Genomic DNA, 9,795 nt, shown 5'->3' with positions numbered 1-9,795 from the left:
TGTTTCCACCCCTGAGGCAGTCGATTCCAGGTGTACTGCACACCTCTCCAAGTGAAAGCAAATTGTGGTCTGCACTCCGCTGCCAAAGGAATGGAGAAAAAGGCATTGGCTATGTCAATGGTGGCATACCACTTGGCTTCCTTGGACTCCAACTCGTACTGGAGCTCCAGCATGTCCGGCACAGCAGCACTCAGGGGTGGTGTGACTTCATTGAGCCCACGGTAATCCACCGTCAGCCTCCACTCTCCGCTGGACTTACGCACTGGCCATATAGGGCTATTAAAGGGTGAGCGAGTCTTGCTGACCACCCCCTGGGTCTCCAGTTCACGGATCATTCTATGTATAGGGGTCACAGAGTCTCGGTCGGTGCGGTATTGCCGACGGTGCACTGTTGCTGTGGCTATCGGTACCAATTGTTCTTCAACCTTCAGCAGTCCCACAGCAGAGGGGTCCTCTGAGAGACCAGGCAAGGTGTTCAACTGTCTAATTTCCTCCGTCTCCACAGCAGCTATGCCAAAAGCCCAACGAAGTCCTTTTGGGTCTTTGAAATACCCACTCCTCAGGTAATCTATGCCAAGGATACACGGGGCCTCTGGACCAGTCACGATGGGGTGTCTGTGCCATTCCTTCCCAGTCAGGCTCACTTCAGCTTCCAGTACAGTCAGCTGTTGGGATCCCCCTGTCACCCCAGAAATGGAGATGGATTCTGCCCCTACGTATCTTGATGGCATTAATGTACATTGTGCGCCAGTGTCCACTAAAGCCTTATATCTTTGTGGCTCTGATGTGCCAGGCCACCGAATCCACACAGTCCAATAGACTCGATTGTCCCTCTCCTCTACCTGGCCAGAGGCAGGGCACCCCTAGTCCTGGTCATGGTACTCATTGTGCTCTTCTTGTGGGTATGACCTGGAGGTCCCTTCAAGAGGATCATTCCTGTACCGTCTGGAGTCTTGCCCACGAGAGACTGGAGCAACGTTTACCCTTGAAGAGTTCTTTATGGTATTTGTTCCTCTTTTCAGTTCACGTACCCGGGCTGCTAAGGAAGAGGTGGGTTTCCCATCCCACTTCCTCATATCTTCTCCATGCTCACGGAGGTAAAACCATAGATCGCCACGTGGAGTGTACCTTCTCTCCTTAGCTGGGGGGCGCTGGCTCCTGATAGCAGAGACTCTTGTTTGCCCTGGTGAGATATGGGAAATCCCTTCCTTAATTTCTTCTCTTAGCTTCTGGTGTCCCTCTTCAATTTTCTCTTCCAGGCTTCGGACGTGTTCAGCCAGTTTGGTTTCCACAGATGAGACGTGGGCTCGTAATGGGGCGGTGACAGTGTCTTCATAAATCCTGAGTTTGCTAACCAATGCTCCCACCTTGTCCTCTCCCTCCCTCCATTGCAGCGTTGCTAAGTAGCGGGAATACATTTCTGGCCCGAGTCGTGCAAACTTTAACCACATTTGGGAGGTGCACTGTACGCCATCTGGACTCTTAGGGAATCTTTCATCCTCTGAAAAGATTATCTCCAGTACAGCTAACTCCCTTAAGCACCGGATACCTTGTTCCATCGTGTTCCACTGTCCTTGCTGTACGTGGAGGTCCTCCTTGCAAAGGTATCTCTCCCTCACACTGGACAACAGTCGCCGCCAGAGGCTGAGAGTTTCCTGCCTCCTTCCAATCCCCTGATCAATGACTACATCTCGAGACAGGGATCCCAGCTGTCTGGCTTCACTCCCATCTAGGATCGTATCGTTAGCTGCGGCATCCCAGATTCGGAGCAGCCAGGTCAGAATGGACTCGTTCGCCTGTCGTGTGAACTCTCTCCGGAGCTCACGTAGCTCACCCAGGGATAGGGACCGAGTGATTATTTCTGGCTCTGTCTCCTCCGGTGGATGTGAAGGTCCCGCCTCTTCGTCATCATTTGCTATGCGAACTGATTTAGTCTTTGATTTCCTTTTCTGGACAGGGGCGACTGCTATTGGTTTTGCTTGTTCTTCTGGCTCCTCGATGGTTTGTGTGGACACGGTGCTGGTTGGTTCATTTCTTTCTCCCTCTGACTCAGCTGTGGTTTGGGTGGACGTGGTGTCTGCGGATTTGCTCCTTCTCTCCTCCCCCTGACAGTGCTGTACAATGTCAAGTAGTGCCCGGTAGGCAGTGGCCAGGGCCCAGCAGGTTGCTGTGAGTTGACCATCTCTGGAGCTGCCAGAGCATTTTTCCTTCACCAGTCTTATCATGCTAACAGGATCCTGCAGTTGTTCAGGGGTGAATTTCCAGATCATTGGAGGAGAAAACTTTTCCAAATACTGGCTGATGTCCTCCCACTTCCCGTGCCACTCAGCATTATCTGCTCCCAGGGCAGGTGTCCAAACTGCCTCCCTAAAAGGCACTTTTCTGACCCTAAACATGGTGTACACAGTACAGAGCAGACAGAGCAACACTAACAATAACATTATGCTGTCCTTAACATCAAAAGGGAACTCAATATTTTCAAAAACTGTTGTAGCAGGTCTGAAGGGGAAGAAGGAGGTGAGAGGCTGGAAACCATCCACCCCTGTTCCCCCAAAAAGCTGGGTACGATTTTTAATGAGGCCCCAGAAGTAGTAACCCAAACCAGGACAGGCAAACAGGACTGAATACACATTTACAATGAAACTCATTGCTTCTGATGTTAGAATGACATAAACATAATATACTAATAAAACAATTTGGATCCCTCTCCCTGGTCTTAAAGAGAGCATCAAAACAGGCAAATAATACCCCATCTGTGGAAATATGAACAGGCTCAAATACAACATCCATGTGAGTGCATCAGACAACATGGTGATCAGGGAGTTTCTATATTCAAATAGACAAATGCTTAAAATGAAATTGTGATTCTGACTTCTCTCTCTCTGCCCCACGTTGGGCGCCAAAAATGTGCTGGTTTAAAAGTTAACCAGCAGGGGGAATGAACCCAACTCAAAGGAGAGATTATAAGTCAGAATAACAATTTATTAAAATAATACAGTAAGTACAATAATACAAACAAACAATTGGTCTCAACCCACAAAAACCCAAATGTGTAACCCAGTACCCTGGGGCCTGAACAAAGTGGTGTTCCTTGGGCCCTGTTTGAGTCCAAAGTAAAGGGAGAGAGGAAGAACCTGCTGGTGGGAGAGCTGCTGCAGTCTGGCCAGAACTGGTGATCGCAGTCCAGTGACGGTCTAAGTCTGGTTGAGAGCGATGAGATGCAGCCGTCCTCTGGATCCCACGAGTGGGTTGAAAAATGTTCCAAAACTCCAAGATTATATATCCTCCAGTTCAGGCAGGAATGCTTGGTACTCCCCTCAGGGCGGGGAGTTCACAAAGGGTGTGAGGACAGAAACATCCTTCTATCTCACAGGCCTCTTAACACCTAGTTTATAGCCTGAGGAGTCAGGCTCTATGGGTAGAGGGTGCGAATAGTCTATTGACAACAATAGTCTAGTTTCTGGGAAATGACATGGAAGGCTATAGAATACAGTTTTAGGTTACACCCACCATGATGAACTGATCTCAGCTGTCCTAACTAGGACAAGGGGGCTGGTTGTCCTGAGGATAACAGGCCTTTCTGTGAAAGACTGAGGCAAAGAAGGCATTAAATGCCTTGGCCTTTTCCTCATCCTTGGTGACAGTGTTCCCCCCGGTGTCCAATAAAGGATGGAGATTTTCCTGTGCCCTCCTTTTGTTGATGATGTATTATATAAACCCTTTTTATTACCCTTTACAGAAGTAGCCAGATTGAGTTCTAGCTGAGCTTTTACCTTTCTAATTTTCTCTCTACATGGCCTAACAACATCCTTGTACTCTTCCTGAGCTGCCTGCCCCTTCTTCCAAAGGTCATAAACCCTTTTTATTCCCCCAGTCCCAGAAAAGTTCCCTGCTCAGCCAGGCCAGTCGTCTTCCCTGCTGGCTCATCTTGCAGCACACATGGACAGGCTGCTCCTGGGCCTTCAAGATTTCCTTCTTAGAGTATGTCCAGCCTCCCTGGACCTCTTTGTTATTAAGGACTGTTTTCCAGGACACTGTCTCAACCATTTCAGTGTCCTGAACAGGCCAAAGTCCACCCTCCAGAAGTCTAAGGTAGAAGTTTTATTGACCCCTTCCTTACTTTTTGATCCCTTAGAAGCTGGACCGGGATGGCCAGACAGAATGCAGAGGGGGTGACCTTGGCCCCCCCGCTGCTGCTGCTTACCCAGTTGGATGAACAAGATGATAACCATAGCTGTTGTTTCTTTATTTACTTTTATTTCAATTTTGACATTTGTTCCTTGCATAATTATCTGCATTCAAAATTTGTTCTTAAGGAGTGTCTCAGCTAATATCATCATAGAAAACAAGAAGGGGGTGATGCGGGGAGCATGGAGGAGGAAAGGGAGAAGTTTGCGAGGTGGAGAAGGCAGCTGCGAGAGACCAGAGCTGAAGAGGCGACAGAGGAGGACGTGGATTCTGGGCATTCAGTGTCCAGTTATGAAGACTGAGACTGTTTTACAGACTAGGACTGAACAGGATTGTTAACAAAAGTTACGAATGTATTGTAGCTCAGTTTATGCCAAATGTTTTCACAGTTTTCTCCTCATGTTTATTACCTATTTTCTGACTGTCTGCAATCTGCTGCATTGCAGATGTTTTCCTTATTGACTCCTATTTCTCCCTTATTCCCTCCTTTCCCTTCTGACTGGTCCATGTCCCTGCCTGTCCTATGCTCCTCCCTGGTTTCTGGAACCTTCTCCTGCCGCCCTATAAATAGGGGTGGCACACCCTAATAAGGCTGCAATAGCTTTGAGCTACCACTCTGCACGAACCCCCGGCTGTCGCGGCTTCTCTCCCCTGCGACTGTGACAGATGGTGCCCAACTAGCGGGGCACAGTGGTGGTTCTCTTACTCTAAGGGAACTCCTCTGCCTGCGCAGGGCACAGGCACCCTTGGAAGACAGGTGTTGCCCCGGCCTCAGGAGGAACATGCTAATTCTACACTTGTGCTGTGCACATTAACTACAAACAGAAGCAGGAAAGAAGACAGGTAATGCGAGTGTAGTAAACATGTCACAGAAAAATCAGGATTGCAACTGAACACTTCATTCTCCAGGTGAAATGGTTCCCCCACTGCTGTACATCCCAGATTCTTCACACACGCAAAATGTTAAAACACTTAAAATCCAGGATTCCCAGGACTCTGCCTGAGATTTTGTGTAGAGCCCGCTGGGTAATTCAGCTCTGCTCTGGGTTGCACTTTGGCTGCTGTTGCTTTCACTTGTTTGAAACCAGGCAGTGGATGGATCTGCCCTGGCACAGCAGGAACCAGCTCACAGGAGGGAGAAAAGCCCTAACAATTATCTCAGTCTTCCGGCAGCACGAGTACTTCCCAACACAGCAAGCCCAGGGAGTGCAGGGGGTGGGGGGCCAAGCTCAAGAGAAATGTAATGAGAGCCAGACTTTAATTTTGTTGATCAATGCTTCACCAGCTCAGGAGTTGTCTGTGCATCTGTATCATGGCCTCGTCTTCTGATGCACTTTCTATCAGCACACCTGCAAAAGATTAAAGAGCCAAGAGGAAGTGAAAATTAAACACACACAGGAATTGGGTAGAGATCCAGCTACATCTGACTTGGTAGGTTCTGAAAGCTGTGTTTTCAGATGTCTCGTGCCCTGTACAGAATCACAGAAACACAGACAAGGAGAGGTTGCAAGGGACCTCCAGAGATCACCTGGTCCAACCCAGATGGGACACCTGGAGCTGGGTGGTCAGAACCTCCTCCAGGGGATTTTGAATATCTCCAAGGATATCTCCACAATCTCTCTAGGAACTGCCCATTGCCTCCCATCCTGTCACTCAGCACCACCCAGAAGAGCCTGGCTCCATCCTCCTGACCCTTCAAACACTTGTGTCCACTGATGACATCCCCTCTCAGACTTCTCTTCTCCAGACTAAACAGGCCCAGCTCCCTCAGCCTCTCCAGCCCCTGATCATCTCTGCAGCCTCAGCTGGACCCGCTGCAGGAGCTCCATGTTTCCCTTGTACTGAGGAACCCAGCACTGGACACAGCACTCCAGATGGGCCTCACCAGGGCTGCTCCTCCCTTGGCCTGCTGGCAAAGCTCTTCTGAAGGCAGCCCAGGCAGCCTTGGGCCTTCTTGGCCATTGCTGACCCTTGGCCAGCTCTCTGTCCACCAGAACCCCCAGGGCCTTCTCTGCACAGCTACTTGCCAGAGGGTCAGCCCTGAGCCTGGACTGGTGCCTGCCCTTCTTCCTGACCAGGTTCCTTGAATTGCTTGGATGGGTTGAGTGCAGCAGGGCTGGGGAAAGAGCCCAGGCCCTGTGAGCCTTCCTGAGGCCTTGGCAAAGGCCTGGGGGGCAGGATGGGGGGTAGGGATCATCCCCCTCCACGTCTGCAGACAGCATCCGTGGGCCATGGGAGACAACCCTCTGTCATGAGGAAGGTGAGTGCGTGGGAGGACTGGCAGTGGACACCTTTAGCACCCATCGGGTCAGAGCTGTCCTCACTGCCCTCAAAGACAAGGGAGAGAAGAGGGGCCTTGACCCCCTGCAGGGAACACTTCAGCATGGAGCTGTTTCAGTGTCACGGATCACAAAAGCTGTTTGTTCCCCGTGGGCAGAGGCCCAGACAAGTGGCCTTTAGTCACGGGATGGATTGTGGTGGTGATTCCCAGGACTGAAGGCAGCTTCTCTGGGCCTCTCCCCATGTCAGGGCCATCCTTCTCCATCCCCTTTGAGGAGCTGTGCAGGACGAACTCACAGGGTGGTTTGCCTGTAGAGCAGGTTTGGCATCCAGAGAGATGGAAGTGCTTGGGAATGGCCCTGCTCACCTTGTTCCATCTCCATTTTTGCTCCGAGGAGCTGAAGGATGTGCTGTTTGGACCCCTGCCTCCCGTAGAATTCCTGTTCCAGAGTTCCAATTCTTTGGCAGAGCTGCTGAAATTTCTTGTCCATCTTGGATTCCTGGGCCCTCGCCATTTTCTTCATTTTCCTGTCTGTGAAGGCAGAACAATGATCCTGGGTCACTGACTGTGATGGCTTTGCACAGTTACTGGTGGATTGAGATTGTAAACAAGTCACTCCCCTTTTGTTTCAACCTCTCCCTACTCCTCTCCAATAATGAAGGGACATAATATAATATGTCCTCTCCATATAATGAAGAGATAAAAGTACAAAAATAACAATTTAAAAAGGAAATAGCAGGAACTCCAAAGAACCAAGGGAAAATGGTTTAAGCTGAAAAGGCAGAAATCGTTTCCTAGTCCCCCTACCCCGGGACAGAAAAGACCCAAATGGCAGCTACCACATGGTTGCCACAAGCAAAGCCAAAACATTGGGAGACTCCCCTGCCATCTGGACCATGCAGGGGAAAAGAAACAAATTAAACCAAACCATAGCAAACAGGTTCTCAAAGACCCACCCTCCAGGATGAGGGGATGGGGTGAATATTCATCACAAAGCTCCACGCCCTGGCTTTGGAACCATAACACTGATGCTTCCTCCTTGAGAGGCAGACCAGCTCTCTGACACAAGGATGCCCAAAGGCTCTGATTTAAGCTCCCTGCCAGAGGCTCATCTTCTTAGAACTCTCCTCTGGGTGTATATTTTCCTTCCTCACTCCCCCTCAGAAATCCTCAGCTCACAGGAATTCAATTTTGTGATGGAGGTACAATCTGGAAATGGTTTTCCCGTTGCCCTCTGTCCTTTAGCAGGGAGGGAACAAGAAACTCGAAGCACATTTTCCTCCCTTTTCAGCCTCTCATTGATGCTTTCTGTAGCTCAATTAAATATGGCTTCAGCTTTGAAAAGAGGGCCACAGGCTTCATCCTAAGGCCACAGTGCCCTGAGCCATCAGGAAGTCAAGGGGTTGCCCTGGACTGTTCTGGGCTGCTCACTGCCAGAGATTTGCTCCTGCAGCAAGAACAGGACCCCCAGGCAGGTGAGGCCCATCTTGTCTCCCCTTTCCCTGCCCGGGGTGCAACAGGCTGTGCCCCAACACACACTGTGTCCTGCCTGAGCCAGGCCCAGGAGCACCATCTGGGGCTCAGCAGGCCCACTGGGGTGTCTGTGCCCCAGCTGACTCCTTCCCTTCCCAGCACCAGCTCTTCAGGGAGAGCTGTTCTGCACAGGCCCCTGTGCTCAGAGACACCTGCAGTGCTCATGGAGCTGGGTCTCCTTGTGGATCTTCAACAGGAAGACAAGGTTGGGATCACATGTGCCCCAAGACGGCCCCAGGAGTGGGGAGTGGGAGAAGGGGAGTGGGGAAAGGGAGAGAGACGCTGACAGGACTGCAAGGGGGGAACCTTAACAAGGATCAGGGGATCAGAGAACTCACAGCACACACTCTCTGCAGAGATGAGGGAGACAAGTGTGGCCATGACCACCTGCAGAGAACACTTCAGCATGGAGCTGTTTCAGGGTCAGGCAGCACAAAAGCTGTGCCCCATGTCAGGGCCGTCCTTCTCCAGCCCCTTTGAGGAGCTGTGCAGGACGAGCTCTCAGAGTGGTTTGCCTGTAGAGCAGCTTTGGTGTTCAGAGAGATGGAAGTGCTTGGGAGTGGGCCTGCTCACCTAGTTCCTTGTTCAGGTCTTCTCTGAGCAGCTGAATATCCTGCTTTGTGGATGCCAGCCCTTCCTGGAAATCTTCACGCATAGCTTTCATTTCTTTGCAGAGCTGCACAATGGTCTCCTCCATCACAGATCCCTGAGCCTTTGGGGGATTTTCCTCCTCTGTCTTTCCTGTGAAAAAATAGACAGGTTTCAGTGAGAGACTGACATTGTCCCCTTGAAGGAGAGACCACCCATCTGCCCTGGGGATGCTCAAATCCTCTGTTTTCAAGTCTCTTCTTCAGGGTCTCTCCTTAGGCCTTCCTGCAGGTTGTCTTTTCAACTTCACTCTCCTCCTGAGAAATACTCACTTCAGAGGAATTAAACCTTGCACTCAAGGTGCAACCTGGAAATGGACTTTTTTGCCTTATTTCTTCATGCAGGGAGGGAACAAGAAACTCAGACTCAGGTCCCTCATGTCCAGCCTGTTTACTGATTTGTTTGCTCCACACTTCTTTTTCTTTAGAGAATCCTTCCTAATTCAGCAGCCTTGGAAAAGAACTCATCCCTGAAAAACAGGACTGGGGAATTCCCAAGCTGATGCACTGTGGGCACCATTAGTGATCTCTTCCCCAGCTTTCAAATCCTTTCCCACCAGGAATTTGCTCCGGGAAGGAGCCTTGGTTTCTCTCCTGGAGCTCCAATCTTCCTTGGGACATGGAGACTTTTCTGTTCCAGCTTTTGTCTCTGGAAAGGAGTCTCAGCACCACTGTGAGCCCTCAGAACCATGGGCTTGGAGCTCCTGTGCTGCTGGGGAGGAGCACTGACAGGAAGCCCCCTGCCCCCTCACTCCCCAAGGGCCTGGCCCCGGGGGAGAGCCCAGGCCCTGCTGATTTCCAGGTGTTCCTTGAGGGAAGAACATTGCCCTGCCCCATGCCAGCTGCAAAGAGCAGGGACAGACAAAGAGCTGCCTTAGAACCTGGGCAGGATGGGAGCCAGCAGAGCCCAGGCTGTGCTGGGCAAAGCCACTGCCGGGGCAGCTCTGCACCCTGGGGGCCTGGACACCTGCACGGGGGTGGGAAATACAGCAAAGCACTTCTGGAGGCCCTTGGAAGTGGGAATTTATGGACAGATGGGACTATTTGGCCTCACTGTGCTGGGCCCTCATGCACAACAGGCCTTTGTCTCTTCTCTTTGTTCGGCAGGGTTTAGTTTCCAGGTAGCCTGGGCAAGTCCTGGCCCTC

The sequence above is a fragment of the Manacus candei genome, unplaced genomic scaffold, assembly GCF_025592945.1.
Source record: "Manacus candei isolate 608988 ecotype Guabito, Panama unplaced genomic scaffold, ASM2559294v1 h1tg000099l, whole genome shotgun sequence".
Lineage (NCBI taxonomy): Eukaryota > Metazoa > Chordata > Aves > Passeriformes > Pipridae > Manacus > Manacus candei.
The sequence above is the reverse complement of the archived record's forward strand: the minus strand, read 5'-3'. Positions refer to the sequence as shown.